Here is a 9,668-nt window from a genome sequence, read left to right as displayed (position 1 = left end):
GGGAAGCGCTGCAGGAATCGGTGCCTTCCTCTGCTTCAGTTCCCCATTTTGGTGCATTTCTTTTCCGCCCTTTGCTGCAGCGTCTCCTTCTTTTTTTCCTCCGGACAGTAGTCGCCTTGGAGCACGAGATGTTTCGTCGATGTCATGCCTTGACTTCCCCCTTTCCCTTTCCGCCTCCCCACCCTCACCCCGTTTTTACCTGCGATGCCTCTGATTCCTTTCTCCCCCCTCCTTCCTCCTCCTTTCCTTCCTCCCCCCTCCCCTTTCCGAAAGGACCACCGCATGACATCATCCTAAAACTCGGCTTCCCCCATTGGCTCCCCGCGGCCCCCTCCCCTCCGCCCACCCGCCTCCCCATTCATTGGCCACTCCTTCCCCCGCCCTTCCCCACCGAGGGGCGGTGCCTCAAGGGTTGTCCCCAAGCTTCCCAGGCGCTGACTGGACAGAGGGCTGATCAGTCAAGGCTTTCTTAAAGGGGCAAGCTTTGCGCGGAGCCGAGGGGCGGGCTCTGGCTGGATCGCCTCCTCCTCCTCCCGCTGGCTGGGTCTGCCTTTGGAGGGGGGCTGCCAGGCGGTGGCCGACCGACCGGCCGGCTGGAGGGAGGGCGGGCGGGAGGGAGGGATGCCGGGGCCGGGCGCCGGGCACAAATGAAGGCTCAGCACCGCCGGGGCGCCCTCCCGCATCCCTCCCGCAGCAGCAGCAGCAGCGCCGCCTGCATCGCCTCCCCCACCTGCTGCAAAGCCAGGTAAGGAGCCCGGCCGGCCCTTGGGAAGCCCGGATCTCCCCCAAAGGCGCCCGTCTCCCATTCCTGTGCATCCCAGGCTCCCACCCTGCCGCTCCCTCCCTGCTCTCCGTCTCCCCATCTTCTCCCCCCAAATGCACATCCATGACACAGTGCCCCCTCTGCATCCTTGCCTGCCTCCTTCCTTGCCTCTCCAATGGCCTTCTTTCTCCCGCAGCCTCCGATCCCGACCCACACCTTCCCCACGCACTCGCCTTCTGCCAAACCATTGCATCCCCAGCCTCGTCTTGGACCCCAAGCCCTTCTCTCCCGTTCTATCTTCTCAAGCCTTCTCCTTCCTTTCCTCTTCCTCACAGCACCCAGGACCCTTTCCACGCCATCTCCCCCTCCCTCTCCAACACAACCCTCTCTGCTGCCACCCACCCTGCCAAATAGCCAACCAAGGAGGCATATCCCTTGCCGGACTTGCCCCGGCTTGGCTTCTTTTGCCCCCTGGGACCTTCTAAAAACCGTTCCATCCCAAAGGCCCGCCTTCCAGCCAAGCAGGCATCCTCTGAATGAGGGGTGGGATTTGGGGTGCATGTGGGGAATCAGACAAGGGAGGGTGCGAAGCAAGGACTGTGAGGAAACCCTCAAATGAAAGAGCTACAGGGATGCATGTGCTGCAACCCAATGGTGATTAGAGAAGGGAGATGTGGGGGGAGCAATGGTGGAGAATGTGGGCTAGTGTTTTGCATGGGGAAGGGCAAAGTCTTGCCCCAGCTTGCGCCCAGCTTTCCTTCCTTCTCCTCCTGGAACCTTCTAAACCCCTCCATCCCAAAGGCCCACCTTCCACTTGCACCTCCCCAATCCACCTGGACCCAGGTGGCAGTTTGCACCTCCCCCTACATTGAGGACTAGCTTTCTCCCCTCGCCAGCCATGAGCATCCCTTTGGAAGCCCAGATCTGCCTTGCACCCCACACATTGGACTCCTGTCTGTAATTCCCTCAGCATCCTAAGGAAACCGGCCAGCAAAGGACAGGGTTATTTTGATAGGGCGGGCAGAGTGTTCCAAAGGGTGAGTCTGGGAGCCCTTCCAGATAGGCCCTATAGTCCAGATTTTCTGTTTATCCCACATTATCTGGCAGTCTGGACTCGTATAACCCAATTTAAAGCAGAATGCCTGGGATCAAATCCTGGGATATAGGGCCTATCTGGAAAGGCCCTGTGATACACAGAAATGAAAGAGGGAAGGATGAGCTAGAATCCTCTTTCATTCCTGTGCATCCCAGCCTCACCCCAGGAACAGGCATCCTTTGGACCTACCGGCCTTCCGCTTTTCTCCCCTGTGGAAATGCCCCTGGGCTTTGCTTGCCGCCTTCCCTTTTCCCCCACCTGACATTCTCCTCCTCTCCTGCCTCGCCTGTGCTCCACTCGGTTGTCCCCAGTTCCCCTTTGAGCCTCGTGTGCACCCACGAGAGGCAAACCCAGACAACCTCCCCTCATCTGCTCCCCCCGCCCCCGCCATATATATTTGATGGTACTGCATTTCCAACCATCTTCCATAGAAGCCACATTTCCTTTCCGGCTTCACTTCCTCTTTGCCCTTCCCCATGCAAAGCACTAGTCCACATTACACAACAGAAAATTAGAAAACAGAGGAATTCCAGACATGAATCAATCAGGGGCCAGCTAACACCTCCCAACAAAGGTTTCCCCCAGGCAGTAAGCAGCCAGCACTTGGAGCTGAAAGGCTATTCAGTGCTAATCAAGGTAACCAGTTGCAACATTCACACCTACCTCAACCAGACAAGAGTTTTTTCTCTCACCCTGGACATTTTACAGATATTTAAACCCATTTGCCTAGTTTCCAACAGATCTCACAACCTCTGAGGATGTCTGTCATAGATGCAGGTGAAACATCAGGAAAGAATGTGTCTGGAACATGGCCATACACCCTGGAAAACTAACAGCAACCCAACAAGTCCACATTCTCCACCATTTGTCCTCCCCAGGTCTCCCCAACTCCATCCAACATCTCCCTTTTCCAATCATCATTGGGTTGCAGCACATAGGATCTCCATGCACCCCTATTGCTCTTTCATTTGAGGATTTCCTCGCAGTCCCAGCTTCACTTCGCACCCTGTTTGATTTCCGACATGCACCCTTTTCCTGTTCCATATCCCATCCCTCTTGCCTTTGCTGCCTTTATCCATTCATCCATTCAAAGCTGGCCCAAGATGCTTTGCTGCCTAAGGCAGGACAAGAAATAGCACCTACTCCAACCACCCAAGTCAAGAGTTGCGGCACCCAAAGCCAACTGAGTTATTTTGGTCTGTGAGGCAGAAAATCCTACAAGCGCCTCTTGTCATCTCTGGCTATAATAATATAATAATAGGTTGCTGTGAGTTTTCCAGGCTGTATGCCCATGTTTCAGAATCATTCTCTCCTGACGTTTTGCCCATATCTATAGCAGTTATCCTTAGAGGTTATGAGGTCTGTTGTAAACTAGACAAGTGGGGTTTATATATTTGTGGAATATTAAGGGTAGGAGAAAGAACTATTGTCTGTTTGAGGCAAGAGTGAATGTTGCAATTGGCCACCTTAGCATTGAATAGCCCCAGGCAGGAAGCAGCCAGGCTTTGAAGCTGCATGGCTATTCAGTGCTAATCAAGCTGGCCAATTGCAACTTTCACACTTGTCTCAAAAAGACACCCTGGACATTCCACAAATATATACGTAACCCCCATTTGCCTAGTTTCCAACAGACCTCACAACCTCTAAGGATGCTTGTCATAGATGTGGGCAAAACATCAGGAGAGAATGCTTCTGGAACATGACCATACAACCTGGAAAGCTCACAGCAACCCAGTGAAAGCCATGAAAGCCTTTGACAACACAATATAATAATAAATTGGTAACCATTTGCTGGCTATTCTGCAATGTGCTGCCTAAAGCAGCTGTCTCACTGCGCCTGTCCTGAATTTATGGTTGTATCTTATGCCACTCATATGCTAAAGATTACGTGGGCCTAGAATTCTAACCTTTTTCTTGCTGCCTCATCTCTTCTTAAACAAATACTTGACCTGTCTTAGCATTGCTTCCCCCTTTGCAACAGGGAAATTCCTGTTATCTTTGTTTCTATGCCCCTCCATTTTTACTGAACCAACATTTCTGCTCCTTTTCTTGGCCTGCATGTATTTGCCATCTCACAAGCACCTGCACTATATCTGCCCCCCCCCATCACATACATGCTGGAATATGTATTTGAACATCCCCTCCTTGTCCCTCCAGGCTGGTGTGTGCCATCTCAGTCTTTTATCATCTGCTTCTGCAAAATATGAGGCCTTCATTTTGTTGGGCTATGACATATGGTTAAGACAATACATGGGATGGGTGCATTTGCTGCTAGCACTAGATGTTAGAGAATTGTGTCAGCACCTTAAACTGTTGGATTGTAGGTGTCATATTCCCATTTACCAAAAAGGAGAGTTTTTGATATGGTGATGAAAAGATGGGGCGTTTTGGGGAGGTTTGGACGACTCCTTTCATCTTCGTGTTAAAATAGTATCGAGACTGTCTACTGGAGATGTCAACAATGGGTGTGCAAGTGGGGTGGGAAACCTGTGACCTTCCAGATATTCTTGGAATCCAGGTCCTATCAGCCCATGCCAGCCTCATCATTGGTGAGCAATTCTGGGAGTCATAGTTCATCAACGCCTGGCAGCCCATAGGTCCCCCACCTCTGGTTTATAGTCTGTGTGTTCTCCACCTCCACATGTCGGAGTTCATCACTCATCCATAGCTAACTTTGGTAAACCTATATTTATAGCCAAGGTGTAGGTGGTTAAAAAACAAGATGTGTGTGTGGGAGATAGTCTGGTCAGGCACTTAGAGGCAAGCATGCGATGTGCACTGTCGCTGCTTCACAGTTCCTTTCGTACAAGCTGTTAATGTGAAACCCATTTGCACAAGAAAATTAAAGTGATGTATTTGTCACTTCTGCAAATGAGAGATGATATATGGGCAATTTGTGCTTATAAATGGCTGTTGCATATGCATTGTGATTTAGACACATTGTACAGGTATTTGGGCATGTACATATGAACCCGAGTCCTTCATGCTCTTACAAAGAGTCAAATGCATATGGTCACACTTGTGTGGACAACATCTGTATTGTTTGTGCAGAAATTCAAATTAATATGTGAGTTGCAAGTTTTTTTTGGCCCAAATTTATACCAGAATATGTCTGTTACAGATGTGTATTACGTGAGTGAAGTATCCATATTAGATATGGCATGTATGTAATTGAGGTAGTAACTTATATCTCTGTTGTATAGATTGATGTATCCAAATAATTCCATCTCCTCCATATGCACCAACATAAAACATTATTTTATTATCTATAGATTTTTTTTCATATCCGAAGCAACTTGAGACCATACTGCAAGTGGCTTCTGTTGTGAGAGAATTGGCTGTCTACAGATACGTTGCCCAGGGGACGCCTGGATGTGTTACCGTCCTGCTGGGAGGCTTCTCTCATGTCCCTGCAAGCTAGAGCTGACAGACATGAGTTCACCCAGACTCACAGATTCAAACTGACAACCTTCAGGTCAGCAGTTCAGCCGGCACAGGGCTTTAACCCATTGTGCCACCGCAGCTCCTATATTATCTCAATATGAAATATCCTTTAACAATTTGGCACACACAGAGAGGATCAGAACTCCAGAGTTGGCATTTATGTTATATGTTGCAGTGATGCTATTTTTCCCCATGTGTGCCTGCATAGCTTTGCTCATTGTATATTCTCAAATAAGTGTAAACGTTGTCAGTAGGTTCAGCAGGTGCTTCCTGTAACCTTCCATGTGGTTGTGATGTGAACCTATCCTGAGATATGCACTGAAAGATGTTGATGGACGTGCAAGCAGAAGTCAGCAATATTGGACACATACAAATTCATGAGCAATACCACTCATATCCTAACATGAGTTGTGCGGAAAGACATTCACAGACTTGGTATGAATGCGAAATAATCAAAACTGTTTGTAGTATTGATGAAGTTCAACATTATATGTCAACAATATGCTTATTCTTCACTTAGAATAAACTAATGCACTACTGATAAACCAAATAAGGCTCATGTAGGCACATTTTACTTATTTTTACTATTTTGCATCTGTAGGAAAGGAGTTTTCAGATAACCTCGACTGTTTAATAGTAATGAGGGATGCTAAGAAGAAAGGGAAGGTGTGATTATTGGCTTTGCCGGGGGGGGGGGGGGGGTTGTCTTGCTCACTTCAGACCTTACAGACTTTGACTAGACTATTCAGGAGAAATAGAAACTTGCTAAATGTCTAAATATGATTATGAGCTTGCTTGGCATTTCTTTAGAAACCCTCCCAAAAACCCTTTTGCACAGGCAAGTAAAGTGAAAGAGCACATGAACATCTAAACAATGGGCTCTTTTTTACATCACCTTCAGTATACATGGCTCTATGCATGAGTTCTTCAATTCTTGTGTGCCAGAAGTTATATATGTTCATGTGATGGAGTCGAACTGCAATGGTGCAATGGGTTAAACCCTTGTGCCAGCTGACCTGCTGACCTGAAGGTTGGGTTGCTGACCTGAAGGTTGCCAGGGTGAGCTCCCGTCTGTCAGCTCTAACTTGTGGGGACATGAGAGAAGCCTCCCAGCATGATGGTAACACATCCAGGCATCCCCTGAGCAATGTCTCTATAGATGGCCAATTCTCTCACACCAGAAGTGACTTGCAGTATGGGTTGTTGTGAGTCTTTCGGGCTGTATGGCCATGTTCTAGAAGCATTTTCTCCTGACATTTCACCCACATCTATAGCAGACATCCTCAGAGGTTGAGGCAGACTCAACCACAAGTGATTCGGGCCATGAAAGCCTTCGCCAGCACATTGACTTGCAGTATGTTCTCAAGTTGCTTCTGACACGATTTTTAAAAATGTGATGGAGTTCACCATTGGTTTTCTATGGTTCTACAAGGTGTAGTTTTGGAAGGCGCCAGCACTCTTTGTCAGAGAAAACTAAAGGTCTTGTAAAACTCTAACTCCCATGATTCCATAGCAATGAATCATGGCAGCTAAAGTGGTTCGAAACTGCATTAATTCCAAGGTGTAAATGCATACTTATTTCTGTAGCCTGGTCCTACATGGGTTTGATGTCTTTTTAATTTATAAGAATCATGGAGCATTTGTGGGTCTGCATATGCCTAGAATCTGCATTTTCTGATTTGCAAGCATCCTCAGCAGCTATGTCTCTTGGGCTCTTGTCTACCAGTAATGTGGCAGGTGGGAGGAAGGATTACAGAGCTGGGGTGGAAGGTGAGGCACCAGGAATTGTATGTCTCATCTTTATACACATGTCAGTTGGACACACTATATCTCTTCTAGTTTGGGAAACTAAGCCAATGTAGGCCTGATTGCATGCATGTAAATACCAGGAATCCCATGACAGGGCCAGGAAATAATCTTGCCAAGATGGCTATTGCTAATCAATGGATGATACTGGTTTAATCAGTGGTTCTCAACCTTTGGGTCCCTAGGTGTTTTGGCCTTCAACTCCCAGAAATATATTGTCGAAGGTTTTCATGGCTAGAATCACTGAGTTGTGGTGAGTTTTTCAGGTAGTAGGGTCACATTCCGGAAGCATTCTCTTCTGATGTTTCGCCCACATCTATGGCAGGCATCCTTTGAGATTGTCATTAGTTTTTTCCAATTTCCTTGTCTCTTGGAACATTTTCTCCCCAGAGAGATGTTCAATGTATTGTCGAAGATTTCATGGCCAGAATCACTGGGTTGCGGTGAGTTTTTCAGACTGTATGGGCATGTTATGGGGAGAAACTGTTCCAAAAGACAAGGAAATTGAAAAAACCAAGGACAACCTCTGAGGATGCCTGCCATCAATGTGGGCGAAACATCAGAGAGACTGCTTCTGGAACATACAGCCCAAAAAACTCACCGCAACCCAACTCCCAGAATTCCCAGCCAGTTTTCCAGCTGTTAGGGTTTCTGGGAGTTGAAGGCCAAAACATCTGGGGACCCCCAGGTTGAGAACCACTGGATTAGATGGATAATGGCTTGACTATGTATAAAACAGCCATCTTCCTATGTGTGTTGACGTTCATGGCTTTATGTTTCTGGCTGCGCAGGACAGAGTGAATAAGCCTATTTTTAGAAGCTTTTGTTGAAAGTGATCTAATCAGCCCCCTGAAATAGCAGCCCCTTCCCAGCTCCCTGCTAGGTAAGGAATAAGAGCAGCAGAAAGTGAAAAAGAAAAAAGGACATGCACACCTGTGTTTGGCTCTGTCCCTGTCCACAGCTGGTTTCAGCCTTGTACGCTGTTGACAGGTAGCCTTTGATAGATTACCTTAAGGGAACAAAGCCCTTGACACAGGAACACTTCCTTACCCTGACATAGTAAGGCTCCATCTGAGCCAGGATTGTTCAGGTTTGAGCTTCAATGTTCATGACTGATAACAGTTCAGCCCCTGACTGGTTGAGAGTTCGCCTTCCATCTATTCAAAAGCATTTCTACCTTCCAAGCTCAGCTAGCATCTTTTCCGTGCTCTTTTACAGGAATGTGTAATACATTTTGATAATTTTGTAATTCCAGGAAATCCAAAGATCTCCAGCTAGAGATGTAATATATGTAGCTGCACCAAAACAAAGTGCTTGTTAAGTGCCAGCTTTGCAAAAAGATGAGCTCAGATATCTATCTATCTATCTATCTATCTATCTATCTATCTATCTATCTATCTATCTATATCTATCTCTGGGTTCAGTACTGCGAACCAAAGTTTTTCCTGAAGTGTATGGCCATGTTCCAGAAGCATTCTCTCCTGATGTTTCACCCACAACCATGGCAGGCATCCTCAGAGGTTGTGAGGTCTGTTGGAAACTAGACATGTGGATTTATATATCTGTGGAAAGTCCAGGTTGGGAGAAGGAACTCTTGTCTGTTTGAGGCAAGTGTGAATGTTGCAAATGGCCAGCTTCATTAGCATTTAATGGCCTGGCAGAATCAAAGCCTGGCTGCTTCTTGCCTGAGGGAATCCTTTGTTGGGAGGTGTTAGTTGGCCATGATTGTTTTTTGTCTGGAATTCCCCTGTCTTTTGAGTGTTGTTCTTTATTTACTGTCCTGATTTTAGAGTTTTTTTTTAATACTGGTAGACAGATTTTGTTCATTTTCATGGTTTCCTCCTTTCTGTTGAAATTGTCCACATGCTTGTGGATTTCAGTGGCTTCCTGCACCTTCAGGGTGGCCCAAAATGGACAACAGGTAGCCCAGGGATTATATGCAGCCCTAGAGACAATTATTGAAGTTCTTGATCCCTCTGCACTCTTTGACATTATGTCTCTGAACAAATTAATTCATCATCAAAAAGTAGCAGTATATCTACTATACTGTGCAATAACTCTTTTTCAGAAACAGAAGAGAACCTCCAGCCACTTCAGAGTTTTTCTTATTTTCGCAATCTTTGTAGCTCTTTAATGATCCTAGAAACAGAAAGTTAGCCAAAAACCCATCCTTGCACTAGGCATATTATACAGAGTGCTTGTTTCTCTCATTATAGATGGGCACCTAGCATTTAGAGGAATATACTTCCTTTGGTCATGAATCAAAGACGATTGATTCCCTTGTACAGTGATTCCCGAACTCTAGTCCTCTAGAGTTTGAGAAGCCCCAGCAGCCTTGGCAAATAATCAGGGATTCTGGGAGCTAAAGTCCCAAGCCTTGAAGACCAGAGTTTAGGAAAGACTAATCTAGTTCCTTCTTAGAAAAACATATATTAGTCATGCTCCAAAGAAGATGAACTTAAATTCTTTACCACCACTGGAGGGATGCCATACTAGTTGTATAGTGTGTTTCTGTTCAGTCTGAATTTCCATGGTTTGGATCCCAATTTAGCTATATGT

General features: G+C 46.7%; 1 protein-coding gene across 6 annotated transcripts in view; it reads left to right on the top strand.

Annotated features, from left to right (window-relative positions):
* The first annotated feature begins 554 nt into the window (after positions 1–554).
* The window catches only part of ppfia3 (PTPRF interacting protein alpha 3), an 87,369-nt gene continuing 78,255 nt past the window's right edge, over positions 555–9,668 (top strand). For 5 of the 6 annotated variants that reach the window (XM_062957024.1, XM_008113588.3, XM_016994647.2 and 2 more), the window contains exon 1: positions 556–745. The gene's annotated coding sequence lies outside the window, so the exon portion shown is untranslated. Of the gene's footprint in view, positions 746–9,668 lie in introns of all 6 variants that reach the window. The other variant, XM_008113587.3, reaches the window with a different exon arrangement.

Source organism: Anolis carolinensis, chromosome 6, assembly GCF_035594765.1.
Source record: "Anolis carolinensis isolate JA03-04 chromosome 6, rAnoCar3.1.pri, whole genome shotgun sequence".
Lineage (NCBI taxonomy): Eukaryota > Metazoa > Chordata > Lepidosauria > Squamata > Dactyloidae > Anolis > Anolis carolinensis.
Note: the sequence above shows the minus strand (reverse complement) of the source record. Positions and strands in the feature narration are given on the sequence as shown.